We start from the raw sequence: 19,962 nt of genomic DNA on the forward strand, positions 1-19,962 counted from the left end.
TTAAACATGAAAAATGTTATAAGGACTTAGAACACAGACATACCACTAATAATATGGAAAGGTCCAAAGCTTTGTGTTATGAAGAATTTTTTATCTGTGGGCCTCTGAATTTTTCTTCTGTTGATAGGACACAATATATAACACAAAATACAAGTTGTAGCTGGTTTCATGTGGTTCAGTCTAAAATACACAACTGCATTTAGTATACCTCAAAGTTGGCACAGGCAGTAAGCAAACAGGGTCCTTCAAAGAGTAACTTAGAAGATCATTTAACCTTACAGGTATTCTCATCTCAGAGTGGTTAAACATCTTTGTACCTGGTCTGTCAACACCTGGCAATGAGCTGAATGCAAAAATCCTACTTAAATGTTGGAATAAAATATGTCCATCCAATTAAATGGTGATAGAAATATATGATGCTGTAGATGCATACATTTCACAATGAGAGGCTGGGGATTAAATGGTTGGCAAGATTTTCTGAGTTAAGTAGTTGATAATAGATTTAGGGAGTAGAGTGCCAAAGGGATGCTGTATCTCAGGAGAATTCAAGACCTATAGCTTGGATAAATAACATATTAATATACTCTGAAGAGGCATAAATGTTACTGGGATCGCTGTAGACCTTAAAAAAGGCACTAAAAGGTGGTATTCCTCACCAGGTAGGGTGAAATCTGTTAAATGCAATCTGAGATAAAGGCCCAAAAAAAGCAGTTCCCTTGACCATGCAGCTCAGGAAATCTTCTGCAGCAAGTAGACTGTCTAGAAGGAAGCAGGATTTTTAGATTCCAAATTTTTATCAACAGATTAATAGTTATTTTTGCATCTGCTGTTCTTTCTTCATGTTTCCTTCGTCTGTGTGAGTATTTGAAATCGTAACTTGTATGTTCTAAATAAATTTTTTTTTTCAAAATTATCCAAAACGACAAGTGATTTCAATCAACATCAAGCACTTTACATTGGTAAAAATAATTATTTTACTACAGGTAAAAGAACTCTGTAGTGATTCTTTAGGCTATCAGCATAAATGAACATAGCCACAAGCCATAGGTGCCTTCTAGCTACCTCACAGTATTTCTCAGACAAGTTGGCCCTGTAGCTCACCAAGATGCTCTCTGAGATTTCACAGACAGTGACAATGACTGGAAAACAAAGTGAATGGTTTAAAAATGCTCTCCTTGAAACAGATATGGGAAGGGAGGGAGGTGTACTCAGATTATCTCAGCTGTTAAAAGTAGGATTACTAGCTATTCTTCTACAACAAATAATCAATAGCCCACTGCCAGCGACACAGGACTGGAAGCTGTCACACTCATTACAGAGCTTCTTCTTTCTCTTGATTATTCCCCATACTCACAGAGGTACACAGTGATCAAAGAAATCTTTTCCTCCTCAAAAGCAGCTTTCTAGTGCCCAAGTTTTGAACAAGCACTAGGATTTTTTAGTTACTTTATGGTCTGAGGCAGTTTGTACTCTTCTCTCTCTTCTTCCTGGGATCACATCTTCAAGACTTGACAGTTCTTTTTTACCTATTTTAACAACAAGATTCCCAGAAATGGTGCTGGAGGTGAAAACTGTCAGCTGTGAGGACAATATAAGAAAACTGAAGGCAAGAGAGAGAGAGCTCTTGAGGTGTTCTCCTTCTAGAACTGCTCAGATGAATATTCCCTGAGCTGGTCAAGATGGAAGAGAAAAGCAAATATGCATCTAGATACAGAGCAGACCTCTGTGCCCTAGCAGCTGCTCCAAACTTGTCAAGGGTAAAGAAACCAAAGAGAAGGGTGAGCAGCTGCCTGACAGCTGAAGAGCTCTCAGAAGCACATCCATCAGTCCAGCTTGAGTTGGCCACAGCTCTGTGACTCACAGGTTGGAGCAGCTGCTCTGGGCAGATCAGAGCTGGGGAGAGCAGCCCTCAGATGTTGGCTCAACACACACGTTGGGTCTCCCAACAAAGCAGCAGGGGAGCAAGAGAAGGCAAGGAGGTAAAGCAGATATCTGCAGGCTCACAGTGCTGCTCTGGGTATAGCAGACAGGTGGTAACTTAGCAGTTCCTGACTATCATGTTTGATGGGAATTTTGCTGGAAGACGTAGGAGCAATCCTCCTCCTGTAGCAATTGCCCCTGTACTCAGCGCTGGTGAGGCCACACCTCGAGTATTGTGTCCAATTCTGGGCCCCTCATTTTAGGAAGGACATCGAGGTCCTGAAGCAGGTCCAGAGGAGGGCAACTAGGCTGGTGAAGGGACTCGAGCACAGACCCTATGAGGAGAGGCTGAGGGAGCTGGGGGTGTTCAGCCTGGAGCAGAGGAGGTTCAGAGGAGACCTCATCACTCTCTACAAGTCCCTGAAAGGAGGGGGTAGCCAGGGGAGGGTGGGTCTCTTTTCCCAGGCAACTCTTAGCAAGACAAGAGGGCACGGTCTAAAGTTGTGCCAGGGGAGGTTTAGGTTGGACATTAGAAAGAATTTCTTTACTGAGAGGCTGATCAGGCATTGGAATGGGCTGCCCAGGGAAGTAGTGGATTCTCCGTCCCTGGAGATATTTAGAAAGAGACTGGATGTGGCACTCAGTGCCATGGTCTGGTAACTGCAGCAGTAGTGGGTCAGGGGTTGGACTTGATGATCTCTGAGGTCCCTTACAACCCAGCCAATTCTATGATTTTATGATTCTCCTTGTTATCAAAAAACTGCTAGGGAAATGGTGGGCTGGAAACACCTAAGGCAAGACCGAGCAACCATGAAAAGCCATGAAAGTAAGGAGGGACAGACATGTGACTGGCTGAAATGAGATCAGAGCAGAACAGCTGGGGAGCTGCAGCAGAAGTGTCTATATTGGTTGAAAACTTTTAATTTTTTTTTTTTTCTCTCCCATGAAAGTAGAGGAGGGGTGGGAAGGGGAGAGCACAGAAGTCTGATAGCAGTGAGGTGAAGATAATGCCACTCTGACTGGCATTAGTCTGAAACTAAGTCTCAGTTTCTTTTGACTTACTGGCATGATATCTCTTTACACATGGTAATGGACTTTTTCTTGCCCAAACTTCATTTCCTAAAATATCTATTTAAACCATTCCAGAATCCCTGACCATGATGGCTTTGCTCTGAGCTTTTGCTGGTTTGGTGCCTCTGAGTTGTAATTTTATTCACATCCTACTATACCACTTAGCCAAAAGAAGGAGGCAGCTCCTCACTAGTAGGAAACAGCCCTTCCTCTCAGCTGTTTGGCTTGCTCACTGTGTCATTCTGTACCAAGAAGGGCACTTGTAGAATATTCCTGCTGGTTAGTGCATTAAGTTAATAACACACTCTTCTTCTAACAATGAGCATCTCTACAGTTGTTTTCTTGTACCTCTTTGGAGCCTTTTAATAAATATTCATACAAATAAATTAATCTTCTCAAGGCAACTTTGCAACAAAATTTGAGGACAAAATCTCTTGTATAACTTGCTAAAACAGTAGGTCTGTTGTGCACAGATATGCTGGCAAACACACAGAGCCTACTGTTTGAATAGGTAATGTCATGGTCCATCTACTGCTCTTGGATGACCCAATTGTACTTATCCCTTTGCAGAAGCACCACAAAGAACAGCAGTGTTCGTTTTCATAGAGTATGAAGTATTTAAGAAAAAAATCAGTGTGAGAGCAAGACTTATCCCTTTCCATTTCTGTTCAGATATATATCTGAGAGGAATAATATGCCATCAAGACAGACAATTTACCTATGTCAATACTGAGATTTTGAAAGACAGCACAAACACTCTCTAACTCTCCAGAGTATTTCAACTCTGTTGATAAACTAGATAAGGAAAGTTTAGCTATTTCAGATGATCCAGGTTGCTTAACTGCAGCTGAAAGATGAAGGGCAGGTGTTTTACAAATAACATTTACATGTCAAGGGTTGGCAGTAAACTAGACAAATAACTGACACTGAAGTTTCACGTGAAAATATATGAAGGTATATGTTCATCTGGAGATGTCAATAAGCATATTGATGAACTAACATCACATTGTACAGAGATCATATATTAAGGAAAAGCCATTATCATCAAGAAGCTGAAAGCAAAAAGTGAATAGGGAGCTACTTATAGCAGACGTAATATATGAAACCACTGAAATTAATACATAAATCATAATCTATGGAAGGCTGTACAAAGATTAAGATGTTGCTAGTCTACTGAAAGCTTCCCTCCTGAACCATCCGAGAGACTGGGAAAAAAAGTATTAATGTATTTACTCAGAATTTAAGTGGAATTGTAAATTATTTGCCTCCTTTATCATGATGGGTATTTTCTACTTCATGGATATGATTGAATCCATAGGAGAAGCAGACAGGTCTTGAAACACTTTATCTTTCTGGCTCTTGATCTGAAACATACACATCTCTACATGGGTGCACACCTTCCATGAAATTTATGATGAAATTTATTGTTTTCTATTGTTTCTTCCCTTAATGCAAACAGATAACAGAATTTGACTAAGCTTCTGTGCGGATGATAGTGGGTCCTGCCCTGCTGCAGTCCTTTTGACTTGCCCTGTCACCAGTCCTGTCGTATGTGTACAGTCAAGTGACTGCAGCTTCTGAACAACAGGGAATAATCTGCTATGATGCCATGATGCCAGAGCTGAAACCTGAGCAATCAAGCTGCTGGTTTTTAAAGCATGGCATCCTGCTGGAACGTGGTTTATGCTGGTGCCACAAGAGCCTGATGAATTCAGAGCTCCATCAGAGACAGTACTTCTGGGCCTTAAAATTCAGCACCACAACCTCTTTTTGTTACACACATATGTGCTATGGCTGCAGCTGGTAACAGAGCAGCTCCCTCACTGACCAGTGTAAGGGGCTGGATGGGGAAACCACTGTAATTCCCCCACCAGACCCATTTAGCACCCCAATAGAATTGGGCCACAGGGAATGGAACCGATCCACCTTTGCAAACCCCTGAGGAAATCCTCATGAGCATTTTTAAAGGGATTGCTGGAGAGGAAGAGGAGGGTGAGAACCGCCTGCACGTGGCCTAAGTCTCGCATATCATTATAAGGATAAAATTGAGGAGGAAAACTACTGGGGAGCAGAAGAGACTGAAGTTCATTCTAACTGCCCAGTCCTGGTGGCTCAACCACACTTACTCCTTAGGAAACAAAAGAGACAGGCCTAGAAAATGAGGGGCTGCACTGGTGGACTTTTGGAGTTTCATCCACATCAACCCTCCCTCGTTGGCTGGCTCAACGCTAGGATCCAGGACTGGTGGTTTTCTCTCTCCCTTTTTCTCTCACTTTTATTCTTTTTCTACACCCCCTCCAACTCACACACCTTTCTGGTTTTGTTTCCCCTTTATATATATACACACATACATATTTTGGGGTGACTTGTTCTCCCTCAGAATTGTTCCAAAATAGCCTTTTAGAGCAATAGCCTTTGTTAGAGCAATCAAATTGCTATTTTGTTTGTAGAGAAAAAGACCTTGTGTGACTTTTTCACCTTAATCTGATCAAGGGTTATTTGGGCTGTCCATGGGGGCCATCATTGGCTACCCTCAAAGGGAAACCCAGGCCTGGGAGGAGGATTGGATCCAGCAGCACCTAAGCTCCTCTCTGACAAGGAGATCAGAAAGCAAGGGGGTCCAGTCCAAATCTCCTTCGATTGCTGTCTGGGTTGGGTAACGTGACATCACAACCAGCCAAACTTGTCCAGCATGTTTCATACATATATAAAGTTACTTGAGACATACACACAGATATGCATGAGTATAAGGCATCATATGCATGCATCTTCCAAATTTTTCATGTCTTTGACCATAAAGAAGGGTACATACCTCAAAAAAGAAATTTATTACAAGTTTCTGCATAGCAAAACCTGCTGTATAGGTGGTGCAGCAAAAACTGATATAGCTTCTCCTGTTGCTATGAACACTTACTGTAAAAAGAAGTGTACTCACTGGGAATATACCCCTCCCATTCCACAGTAACCTTAGCACAAAACATGAAAACCATAAGCACAAGGACATTAACTGTACATTTGCAGAAAATGATGTGCAAATCAGCTTCAATCTGATTCAATATCTTTGAATCTCTAAACAAATTAAAGAGATTTGGAGATGGTTTAATTTCCTGAGAACATGCAGACTGCTTAAACATCTTGTTCTCAAGCAAAAAAAAAAACCTGATGTGTAAAATGAAAGAAAACAGCTCTAAAATGTGTAACTTGAGTTTCTGGCTTTATTTTTTCTTCTTTTTACAAATGCAGAAACAATCGTTACCTGTTTCCAAAGTAACTTTACACATCCAACATATGTTCTATTCCTACAAAATATCTCAGCAGCTTTACTACAGTCTCTTATTTGCTACCCATCTAAAATACTAGCTATGTTTTCTCCGCTACTGGAAAAATGAAACAATTTTAAAATAGAGAACATAGATTATTTATCATGTTCTATTATATATAAATATATATGAAGCACTGGGCATGATTCCTGCTGATAACAGAAGCAATTTTGCTTTCAGTTTATTTGATACTTTTGACTCTGCCCTCCAAATGTCCTCAGGCTGCTTCCTATGCTCTTAGCCCCAAGAGCTGAAGCCACCTATTTCAAGAAACACTTCTCCTTCACTAAGCACTCTCTGCTGCTTTCTCACATGGTCAGCTCCCTCCAGTTCACAAAGACTGGGAGAAAAATCCCAAACACTGTATCAACCAACACATTTGCATTTTATTTCTTTTCACTACATGGCTGACATTGCTGGTATCTTTAAACCTGCATAATTTGACTGGATCTAATGAACTATTATTGTTTCCAGTGGTAAGGAAGAATGTTTTATCTGATGGGACAGAATTCACTGCTACATGAACAAAGGAAAGTTTCATAACCTAGGTCACAGGGCACAGATGTCAGAAAAAAAAAATTTCCACCTGCCTAGAAAATCATTAACACACTTTGATAAGAATCACAAATGATATGCAGGTAACATAAGGAGAGATGAAAGAAGGAAAGAAAAACATGGAAAAATTTGAGATTAAATGAGAAAAAAACATATGAGCAAGAAATAATCTTAAGCACACTGTACCAGACCTGAAGATCAGACCATTAAAGAAAAAGAGAAAGAATTAGACAGACCCTCATAAAAGAAAAGGCTTTTGAGTAATTCTTCCTTCAGTGTATGTGAGTGCTGGGAAAAGATTTTGTACCTCAAGATCATTAAACTCAGACTTTTTAGGATGCCATTTTTGTAAAATCAAAGAAGTTATTGCTACATTATTCTCTGCAAAGCAATTGTGTTTATTGCATGTAATAATGAAAACAATCACTTAAAAGAAAGGAAAATTTCATATACTGAAAATAAGTGGCAACCAGTTAATTAGAGTCTATTACTTTGGAAAGCATGTAGAAATGACAGCTGCCTGGAGCACATTCTAAACTCACCTTTCCAGATTACATAAGTTTCTGTATATGATACCCAAAATGTGTGTCACGCTGTCTTGGGTTTGTGTGGTGGTATTTTGGAAGGATGGGGGCCACAGGGGGCAGCTCCTATGAGAAGCTGCTGGAAGCTTCCCTGGTTTCAATGAGGGCCCCACCCCTGCCCAAGGCTGAGCAGGTACAGGAAGGTGGATGTGCCTCTGCAAGTAACATATTCAAGAAAGGGAAAATAAAACTGCAAAAAAAATATAAAAAAGAGACCTGAAGAACAGAGGAGAGGAGGAGGTGAGAGAGCAATGCCAGAGAAAAGACACTGAGGTCAGTCAAGGAGGGAGAAAGGTGCAGAGATTTCCCTGCAGCCAGTGGTGGGATGGAAGCTGTTCCCATCCGGTTTATGGAGAAGCATGGTGGAGCAGTGCATGAAGAAGCACAGTGGAGCAGTCCTTGAAGGACCATACTGGGGTAAATGTGGATTTGTAGCCCCTGGCGAGTCACAGGTAGGCAGATGTGAAGCAGCAGCCTATGCAAGATCATGGAGAGGAGAAAAAACAAAAAACAAAAAACCCCAAAATAAATACAGAAATAAATATCCACCATAAAGAAACAAATAAATATCACCATGTCCACTACAGCATGTCCAGAAGAGCCTTATCTACATAGTTTTTAAATACCTTCAGGGATGGTGGCTGCACCACCTCCCTGGGCAACCTGGAGGTGCTACTCTGGCTACTCTCTCAGCAAAGAAATTCTTCCTAGTATATAGTCTAAACCTCTTCTGGTGCAACTTCAGGCCATCTTCTCTAGTTTTACTGTTATTTACTTAAGGGAAGAGGCCAACACCCACCTCCCTACGATGTCCTTTCATGTAGTTGTACAGAGCAATAAAACCTACCCTCAGCCTTCTCTTCTCCAAACTAAACATTCCGAGTTCCCTCAGATGTTTGAGGGAACTCAACTTGATCTCCAGACCCTTCACCAGTTTGGTTGCTCTCTTCTGAACTTGCTCCAGCAATATCTTTCTTTTAGCAAGAGGCCCAGAACTATATACAGTACTGGAGCTGTGGCTTCACCAGTACCGAGTACGGGGCCATGATCACTTCCTTTCTGCTGGCCACTATTCCTGATAAAAGCCAGGATCATGTTGGCTACCTTGTCCACCTGGGCAAACTGCTGGCTCTTATTCAGCCAGCTGTAGACCAGATCCCCAGGTCCCTTTCCCCTGGGCTGCTTTCCAGCCACTCTTCCCCAAGCACTGGATGGGGTTGCTGGGACCAAAATGCAGGACCTGGCACTTGCCCTTGTTAGACCTCATACAATTGGCCTCAGACAATCAATTCCACATATCCAGGTACCTCTGCAGAGCCTTTCTACCCTCAATCAGATCACCACTGCTACTGAACGCGGTATCATTTGCAAACTTGGTATGGAAGCACTCAAGCCCCTCATTTAGATAATTAATGAATATACTGAGCAAGTCACCAACTGGATTTAACTCTGTTGACTACAGCTCTCCTGACATGGCCATGCAGCCTGTTTTTAATCCAGTGAAGAATATACATGGGCCACCAGCTTCTCTAGGAGAACACTGTGGGGGATGGTTACAGACCGTCTTGATCGGCTCAGTAAAGGAGCTAGAAAGGTTCATGTTAAATGACAGAAAATATGTTGTTAGTGTGATGTGACCAAACTCTTAATCTTTCTGAATAAATGTGCCCTGGGACCCCCTGGGACCCAGTAATAGAAGGGCTAAGGTAGCAGTATGACACTTCATGTATTCTACCTTGTGGCACCTGCCCTAAATCTTAAGTATTTCTGAGCATATTACATAGTGCTCTGAAGGTTACTTCAGCATTCCCAAGTCATTCCAACCCTTTCTTAGCAGACTGAAACTCCTGGCAGGTGGGCTCAAATTGGGATTCTCTGAGTTCAGAGGGGATACTGACATGAATGAAAATTATATCAGAAGGAACTTAGAGCATTTGGTCATTTGTTTCCAAGGAACGTGTCAGACATATTTTCTTAAGTCTGATAGAAGAACCAGCAGCATAAGCTTTTAAGCCTTTTGCAGTGCCCAGGAAATGTAAAAATTAAAAAAAAAAAAAAAAATCAGGAGAAACATATTCAGTTAAAGAGTGTTGCATAAAAGATTTAAAATACATATATATTTGTGTAAATAAGGTTCATCTGCTCAATTTCACAGCAGTTTAGCTAGTTTGTGACAAAGCACATTCAAATTTTTGCAGCTCCTCTTGGTAAGAAAGTGATTCTTGATCCTGGTAAGATATGTATGTGGATTAAAGGATGGCAAGTAATAATTTCAAGGGACTATAAAAGTCAAGACAGAAACAAGACCTATGTTTGCACCCTTAATTTATCATCCCATATTCTTTAAATACAATAACAACAACACAAAGGTCGCAGTCTCCTCATGCTTTGTTACAAAATACACATAAAGATTAAGAAACAACTAAGAATGGATTTTAAATACAGCTGCCACAACAAAGTATAATTATTACATCTTAATATTAATCTCTCTGACATAGCAAAGACTAAGAATCACATATTTTCTCACTGAAACAATCATTTTCTTTGACAAATATTCATCCTGGATATAATCTTTCTGAACTTTGCTTAAAACATGTTGCCAATCACTATTTTTTTGCAGCACAAGTTTCAGTGGAATGTCAGTTGGGTTTTCTTCTCTCTCCCACCCATCAATCAACAAAATCCATTTCCAGCACCCATTCTGGCACATCTAAGCATCACAAATGGTTTTCTTTTGGACTAGAAGACACCTCTATAGAGACAATTTCACAAAAGGAAACTACCAATCTATAGCACCTTCATATTTTTCTGTGAGCAAAACCCAGCAAAGTTGCTGGACTGTTTACCACTTTTGAAATTTCATTAGAACTGATTAAAATAAACAAATAAACAAACATATCTATGAACTTCCTGAAATCCATGTCTTGGAGCCTGCTTATACAAGTGGAGTTTTGACATCTAACTTTAAGTGAAAGTAGTTTCATGTCTTAAAAATCAAAACAAAAAGGTGGTGTGGTGGAAGACAGGACACCATAAACACAGAGAAGAGGGGAAAAGAGGATACAAAAATCAAATGAGTAAAACAGGGTTTGCTTTTGTATAAAAACCTAAAACAGAGTAAGGAAGAAGCTATACCTCATCCTTCAACCATACCATGAAAGACCAGCCAGTATTTTTGTTGCCAGACAGACATAAGTCCAGAGAGCATAAGACCCAACTTTTCTCTTTTGCTTACTTTCCATTTAGATCAAATAAGACTTTTGGGGACTAGCAGATCTCTCTGGAGAACTAGCAGCCCATGCTAGGAATAGGAAAAAAAGAGTTCAGTACGAGTTTGGGTGCAATGCCAATCCACTGAAACAAGAAAAATCTACGGAAACTTCCATATTTAAGCAAAACTGTTTCTGGAAAGGTTTTTCAGGTCCCAAAATAGAATTTTTGGTCAAAATACAATAAAAAAGACAACTGTGCAGTGATCAATATGTGACTTGGCTGCAAAAGGAGCATATCCTATCAAAAGCCTGCCAGGTTTCCTGCCAGATTGGCTGGTGACCTGAAAGGGAACAAAGCATGCAGTGTCTCCAGGCAGTCCTGCCATCTGGACTAACTCCAGATGAATCCTGAGATCTCTAGGGACTACATTTCCAAGAAAGCCCTGCCATGGAGGCGCCTTGCAGGTCACTGTCTTGAGAGGCTCCCTGTGCTGGAGGTCCCAGCTCCCAAGACTACTTGACTCCTGCTACAGATGACAGTGAGCAAGTGGCCTGGGAGAATCAGGAGACAAGGGCTGAGCCAAAAACCTTAGTCTTGGATATGCAGCTTCCCAGAGCAATTGAACAAATGATTTTATGCCTATATAATTTGACCTGTTCTTTGGAGTGCTATTTTTTTTAAAGGTCTAGGAGTTTTTAGAAGATTTTGCTATAGTATTGTACCCCTTCCAGAATCACTGAAAAAAAGATGAGGAATCATGACAGAGAGAGACAAGTAAATTTGATTTGCATTAATAAACAAATAAAATTAATTTGTAAGTTTGCTGATGACACCAAGCTGTGTGGTGTGGCTGACACACTGGAGGGAAGGGATGCCATCCAGATGGACCTTGACAGGCTGGAGAGGTGGGTCCATGCCAACCTCATGAAGTTCAACAAGAACAACTACATTGTCCTGCATCTGGGTCAAGGCAATCCCAAGCACCAATATAGACAGTGACTGGATTGAGAGCAGCCCTGAGGAAAAGGACTTGGGGATGCTGGTGGATGAGAAGTTCAGCATGACCTGTCAGTATACACTTGCAGCCCAGAAAGCTGAATGGATCCTTGGCTGCATCAAGAGAAGCGTGGCTAGCAGGTCGAGGGAGCTGATTTTCCCCTCTACTCTGCTCTTGTGAGACCCCATCTGGAGTACTGTGTCCAATTCTGGAGCCCCTGTTGCAAGAAGGACATGGATGTGCTGGAGTGTGTCCAGAGAAGGGCCATGAGGATGATCAGAATGCTGGAGCACCTCTCCTATGAAGACAGACTGAGAGAGTTGGGGTTATTCAGTCTGGAGAGAAGGCTCTGAGGAGACTGTATTGTAGCCTTCCAGTATCTGAAGATGCCTACAAAAAAGCTGGTGATGGATTTTCTAGGATGTCAGGTAGTGATAGGACCAGGGTGAATAGATTCAAAGAAGCGGGAGACTTAGGTTGGGAGTTAGGAAGAAGTTCTTCACCATGAGGGTGGTGAGACACTGGAATAGGTTGCCCAGAGAGGTGGTGGAAACCCCATCCCTGGCAGTTTTTAAGGCCAGGTTGGACAGGGCTCTGAGCAACCTGATCTAGTGGGAGGTGTCCCTGCCCATGGCAGGGGGGTTGGAACTAGATGATCTTAAAGGTCCCTTCCAACTCTGAACATTCTATGTTTCTATAATACTTCTGCTCCTCATGCAATACAACAATAGGAAATTATGCTAAGATCAGTATACAAATACAGTTTAGAAAACTGGTTGCCAATCAAGATTTTCACTACAGTTCACTGTTACCACTATTCTTCATATTTAGGCTACAAGTCAAAGGTCCTTTTCCTGAGACTAGTGTCTTCAGGATGGATGCAGAATGAACAGGTTTCTACAGCAGCATCCCAAGCCCAGCTTTTCAGCCACTATCTGTACTGAGGAAATTAACAGCTGCAGTAGTCACCTTGTGCTCCTGCAAATTCACTGCAGCATGCTGATTTTTCCAACTCTTCCTCACTGTCTAAGTAGTATTATTGGGGTGTGAAAGCCCACGGCATTTTCTCACAGAATATAAAAGTCTGATCAAACTGGAATACGACAGACTTATTTTCTGATTTATATCACTTTCACACTGAAATAAAACCCCATATTCAAATAAAATCCCATATTCAAATGAAATTCACTGCAAAATTGGGGATAGGATTTAATTGAAACTTGAGGGTGTGCACACGTCCATTTTGCAAGCTGCCTGAAGCTTTTTCTCCACTGTAATCCATCAGATGCTTAAGTTTACACTCTGCCTGCACATGCATTATATTTTAATTTTTTGCCTAGTAAGGATTTCCCCATACCCATTCGCCTTCAAGTGTATATTCTAGTTTGTAAGATGACCCTATTGCCTTGAGTGAAAGCATATTCATCAAGGACATAAAAAAAATGGTACAAGAATGAACAAAATATACTTCAGCACTGCAGAAGCTGGTTATTATTAAACATGGTTAGTTATATCAGTTTTAAATGGAGCCCCAAGAGGTGACCAATGCCTCAATCTATCAGTGACTGTAAGCGCTGAGGAGAGAGTAGTGTTTGCCCTGGGATGCTGTGAGTCTAAATGACTGAAGTCAGGCTGGGGTGTTGAGATCATAACAAAAGAAAAAGGACAAAACACCAGTGAAACGAAATTGAACGCAGTAAGCTAAAACTGCAGCAGACAGCTGCCTGTCCAAATCTTATCAACTCTGAGCTCCTGACTGGTCCTAAAATTTAACCTGCATTTTCTGCATGTGTCAGCTAGCAGAGAATGGAGCACCAAGTGTTAAGTACTGCACAGCCACAAGGGTTCAGCCTGTGGGATCCCCTGAACTGACAGGGTCTTTCCCTTTTGCTACCTCAGTGTCCTTGCCAGGACCTGCTGCCAACCTGCTAGAAGTTGCTTGCTTTCGCCCTGCCACAGAGCCAGGTTCCAAACAGCTGTCACAGCAAACTCTGCTGCCAGCCAGATAACTATCCAAGTATTTTTAAAATGCAGGAGGGGTGATTTAAAACAATGCCTGATGTAGACACACACACACACACGTGTTTGCACTGGTATTATCATGCTTCTTGGACACTCGAAGGAGCATTAGGTCAGCAGCTGTATCAAGTCATGTCATTTGCTTTGCTGATTTTAATTCTCATGCAATGACAGATCTTCCTTGTCAGATAGCTCGCTCGCTGTTTTCCATCTTGTATTTTGGTACATTGCAATGCAATTCTCAATACACATTAATTCCATACCAGAGATAAAGACAAATGAGTTAATCATGATGAAATCTTTACAGAGGTTCCTTTGGGTTACCTACTTAAGCTGCTGTCAGTATCACACAGTCATTACACTCAAATTACAGGATCATTATGGCATATATTGAATATTTGGCTTCACAGCAGGTAAGTTCTGTTCAACACATCTAGGCTGCTGAGAAACAGTCTCTTTCAGTCCCTGCTCTCCAAATTATCACCAGCAGGAGAAAATCCAATGGGATCACCTTATGAAAATATTCCTAGTATGACCTGCTTTATATTTACTTCTAGAGTGCTCTTGAGACTGTTCTGTATTTCACAGCAGTGCCCAGTAATAATGTGATCACTTAGTACCCAGCAATCATCCCACTCTTACCGTGCCACTGTTACAAATCTGTAATTCCCTGGTGCAAAAGACACCCTCAAGAAGAAAAAGATACAAGCTGTTCCTTATCACTAACATCACCACCATCCCTATCCTGACACACCAGACAGCTGGATGCTGTAGGAAGCACCATCTTTGTTCATCCATTTGCCTGGTGTCCTCTGCAGAGTTCTGTAACCTAGCAGTACACTGAAAATTTCCCCTGAGATGAGCTAAATAATTAAAACCATTTCCTAGGAGGCAGGTTGAACGTACAAGTGGCCACCCTCAAAGGCACTTGGAGAATGCACCAGCACAGAAATAAACACCAAAACCATCAGTTCCTGGGGGAAAGTCCTCAAGTTTTCTCAGCCATCAGGAGATATAACAGAATGATAAGCTTCAATTCACTTCACCGTATACTTCTAACTTCACTTAAAATAGATTTGTACAAATAAAAAGGTAGGGTGAATTTGCTCCACTGTTTTTATTCCTTAACAGCGTTAATGCTGAGATTTGGCTTCCTATTCAGGTGGACCAAGCAGAAAACATGATAGTGACACAGTCAAATGAAGGGAAGAATTAGGTTCATATCTTTAACTGATTCAGAATTCAATGGTAGAAATACCCAGATGCATGTAAAAGTAACCTCAGGCCTCCCAGGGCTCATATTTTTAATGATACTCATCCAAATGAGTCTGCCTGACTGCTTATGGATGCAAGAAGATTACTGAGGGAACTTAGCTCCCTACAACATCATCAGCTGCCTTGGCACCACCCCTCCCCAGAAGCTAATCTGGCACACTTCATGCTCTTCCAGTCCCTACTCCAAGAGCCCGTGCCCAGCACCCCTGGTTCACCTTCCCCTGCTGGGCAGCCTGACATCCCTGAGCTTCCCTTTCCTTGCCTAGTGCTGCACTGATTCCAGCACTGGAAAACCAGACCTCAAGGACTGATTGCCCCTCCTAAGGGTCTAAAAGGTTATTCTCAAAATGAAGTAGAAAAGAAAATTTGCTGTGCTTCACAGTCCCAGAATCTTTTCACTCTACTAAGTTTCCCTACATGAGCAGCAAATAGTAACAGTGACGGGGTGCTGAATGGAAAAGGTGAGGAAGGATTTTGCTCTTTTTCTCACTTTGGGAAACTCCATAAATTAGCAAAAATCTCCCTTGACGAGATTAAATATGAAAGGAAAGTCCACAGCTTCCAACTCAAATGTTGCAGGAGCACCTGGCAGGAAGCGAATACATCAGTGAAACAACCAAGGTGAGCAATTGCTTCTTAAATACAATTTCAGCAACGAGGTAAGACTTGAATCAGAATGGAGCTGTCTGAGAAGGCAAGCTTCAGTAGTTCCCCTTTACAACAGATATTCATCTATTTAAAAATACACTATGGGTTTGAATGAATTTGTGGGTGTTTCTCATTTTGGGTTTTTGAAAACAATGTTGAAGCAATAGTATAAGCCTATGAACTTCTCAGCATTCTGAAAGAAATACTGGTGTAGAAGTGACCCACTTACTGTGTTCTGGGTGAGTAGGTTTAAACAAAACACAAATATTCCTATTGGGAACCACTTTCCTGGCTTGGCTTGAAAGAGTTTAGTGCCTGGATATAGTTTAAAAAAAATACAATGAGCCAAAGTCAGAAAGCAGTCAAAAGAAAAGAGAATTAGAAACAAAATTAAACAAAGAAACCCAGTGTGACCCACAGACTGCCTGAGTGACAGTTTCACAGAATTCTACAGCCACATTTCTAACACTTTCCATTAATAAAAAATACTAATTTCTATACAATTTTGCCAAAAGAATAAGAGAAAGCAGCTTTAGTGTTGAAAACACTGCTGTGAGTTTTAAAAATATCCCTAGCACAAAGAACATTGCTAACTGCATTAGAAGGCTATTAAAAAAAATAAAAATCCCATTGAACCAGGGGATGAACTGACTCTTCAAGGTAAATTCAATACATACAAACTCTCAATTTCTTTGAGTTCAGTCACAGAAAAATAAAGTGATACAACAGGTAAGAGAGTTTGGATTCTGGAAAAAAAACCCAAATCCTTACCCTCATTAAAATACTTCTAAAGAAAGTCTTACTCAAAAGCTCTTCTGATTATATAGCTGTAAAAATCACATGCACATCACTGAATCACAGTTTTACAAATACTAAAAATATTCTCTTGGGAGCTTAAAAAACTGGTTACATACAAAAATAATAATCTAGATGCAACGTTACTAAATAACAATGACTGAGTGAACATTATAAGCCAATGTAACAAAAGCCTTAAAGTTTTCTATCAAAAACAGAGGGCAGTGTTTGCCAAAGATGTGACAAATGGCTGTTTTCTTTGATATTTTTCTAGAAATTAGTAACACAGAAAGCAAACACAACATATTAAAATATGCCAAGTCACGCCCATGTAAGATAACTTTGCATTGTGTATCCCTTTTAAGACAAAATTTCAGCATAAAGCTGCCAAAATTATAGCTCCAAAGGGCCCATTTACATTTTTCTAGCAGCTAATGAATTGCCATGGAAAATGATATCAAGCAAGCTTATGGGAACATCTTTAAATCTGTTTTTCCTGTTTCTAAAGTATAAGTCCAAGCACTACACTTACTTAGGACTGCAACATTCCCTGTTGGCTCCAAACAAAGATAGAATGCTTATGTATCTTTGAGAAAAATCCATGGAAGTGGTATCTATTTGTGATATACAAAGGAAAAACAAAAGGAAGAAGTAAGCAATTCCTTAGCCAAAATAAATAAGTAAAAAAATAAACAAATAAATAAATAAAATGACGGAAAAATACAGGTGAACAGATTTAATCTTCATTTTACTATCTACTACAGGAGCTGGAAAGAAAAATAAATGCAATAGTAAAGAGTACTTACTGCAATTTTTAATGTGCCAACAGTTACTCTGAGACAGCAAGCCTGACAGAACCTAACTTCACACAGGGCCTGAATTACAGCTGAGCTGCACTCCAAAGCCTCTTACAATACAATAACCTATCCTAATTAGCTTTAATAAAAGTCTCTTTAAAGGCACAGCTCTTCATAATGCTCTTTTGACTTCTGGGCAAACAAAGAGAACATGAACACTTGAAACAAATGAATTACAAAAGAAATTGTTTGTTTTCTATCCAAATAGTATAAAACAGTCTCAAATGGGGAAAGAAAAAAAAAAAAAAAAAAAAAAAAAAAAAAAAAAAAAAAAAGAAGAAGAAGAAAGATTGACCTTGAATAATTGGAAAATTGGCCATACAGTCTGGCTCCTTTTTGGGCTGGTGGTCTAGGTCTCATGTTTCACTTAGTCCCAGACATTTTGATAAAGCAATTGCAAAACAGTAATAGTGAAACCAAGGTATCATTATAGGTGGGACCTTTGGAGTTCCCTTCCAACCTAAAGTATTCTATAATTCCATGATTGAAATGATGAAGCATAGTTGAGTAATGTTTAGATAGCCAGAAGAATAAGGAGCAAACAAAAGTAGGTGACAAAGAAAAGCTCAGGTAAAATTGGTGACCTGGGATATAACCTAGCCTGATTAGCAAGGAAAGCCTAGGACTCTGACAGTGTTGCTACAAAGAAACCTAAAAATCCACCCTCCTGAGAGTTTCCATTGCAGTTAAACAGTACACAGTGCAACACACTCCTCATACCCACCTCCACCATGCACCCACCCCATCACCTTCCCCCCCTGGTTCCCACTGTGCAGTCATCCAAAATGCTTAAGAAAAACTTCCTCAGACTGTTCCAGAGAAAGAACCCAAAGACGGAAAAAATGTCTTAGTGCCTGTCCCTGTTCCACAGATACCATTGCCCATTTCTTTCTTAACCATAGGTAATTGTAGAGAGACATTGTCAACCAGGTGCCTTGAGTTGCCAAAGAGTGGGTGTGAGTCCACCTGTGCCTGATTAGGACAGGCCCCCATTGGGCATGAGCAAGACCAGGGGGCCAATAAAGGTGAAACTCACGCCCACAGACAGGTAATACAGTGCTCTGAGAGCTACCAGTCTCTCTGGTCTAACCCAAGAGTGAGCTAGTCTGTGGGTGTGTGTCCCACCTTTATTGGCCCCCTGGTCTTGCTCATGCCCAATGGGGGCCTGTCCTAATCAGGCACAGGTGGACTCACACCCACTCTTTGGCAACTCAAGGCACCTGGTTGACAATGTCTCTCTACAGGTAATAAACAAGACTCGTATTTTAAGGAATGATTACATTATCAAGGAAAACAGAGATACAACGTCAGAACTGCAGAATGTCTGGAAGCATGTCCTGGCACTTGGGTCTGGGTAAACACCTCTGCTATATCCTTATTATGCAATCAGATAAAACCTGGAAGTACAATAACCCTTCCAGTAAGCAATAAACTCAAGTCCATTGCCTACAAGGGAAAGAGCAGCATATTCTGGCCAGGTTGCAAACCTAAACAATTAAGAAACCAGGACTGTGGGAATGCCACAACACAAGATTATTCAGTCAAGCATAATACTAACAGCTTGACAAGCTATGCCTCATTCAATCTCCGTTCTATTTCTCCCAAGCTTTCCTTTCTGCTGAAGTGTTAGTTCAGGTAGCTACATCCAAAGGTATGCAGGAGCACTCAGGTGAGACAAAGAAAGAGGATACTGAGACAGAAAGATGACTTTGGGCATCTCACTTTTGTTCCAGTCCCAGTTTAGTAGTTATGCATAGTATCATTTTGATTATCTTCCAGCTTCTGGGATTGCAAGCCACAGTCAGCTTTTATTTTTCATTTCTTGGCTTTTCACAAAAAATGTCAGGTTTCTAGGGACTGCAGCATCAATTTCTACTGGCACAGACATCCTTCTCTTCAGCTGTCAAAAAAGAGGTAATCAGGTGAGAAGTTGTGCTTCACTGCTTCTATTCTGTTATTTAAGTCATAAATAAAGATAAACATTTAACTCCACAGTCTGAATGAGACCCTTTTTATTGTCACTCTGTTTTCCACCCAACAATTCTACTGCAAAGAACAGGAATCCAAAGTGACATGATTACACCTGAGCTTCCAGACTGTTTCACGTCTCATCTTGAGCTACATTTCAGTGGGCAGGAATTTAAACAGCTTATCTATAAAATATTACATAACTTTTGCTCTCCACTGACAATTTTATAGAGAAAATTACTTCACTTCCAGCCTGATATTTGTCTTACTCCCAACAAGCATGTATTTCTGGAGTCAGGACTATATGCTTAGATCTTTCACCAAGATAGTTCTCTCAAGGCTAGCATAAAAAATTGGACATTTTTGCACTACTGTACATTTGAATGCATCCTTTAATATCAGTCATTTGGGGCACTATCATAGGAACTGTCATCTTGATCCTTTCAAATAAAGTCCTCTTTGTTCAAGAGCTTGCCCTTAAACCAAATTCAAGGGGAGTGTATTTTCCACACTGCCTGTTTTTCAGGAAACATCATCTAAAGGTCTATTAACTGAAATTCCTGTTTTGCCTGAGACTGAATTAGGCAGCTTTAATTTATTCATAGGATTTGCATCCAGAAGGCTACTTTAGCCAGCATCAGAATTACAGTCTACCAGGAACACACAGCATAAGAATATGCCTAACATAGAGTAGTGACTTCTAACTAGTTTGTACACTCCTTAAATTCCCTAATTCCTTC

Source organism: Calypte anna, chromosome 1, assembly GCF_003957555.1.
Source record: "Calypte anna isolate BGI_N300 chromosome 1, bCalAnn1_v1.p, whole genome shotgun sequence".
In the NCBI taxonomy this organism is placed as follows: Eukaryota; Metazoa; Chordata; class Aves; order Apodiformes; family Trochilidae; genus Calypte; species Calypte anna.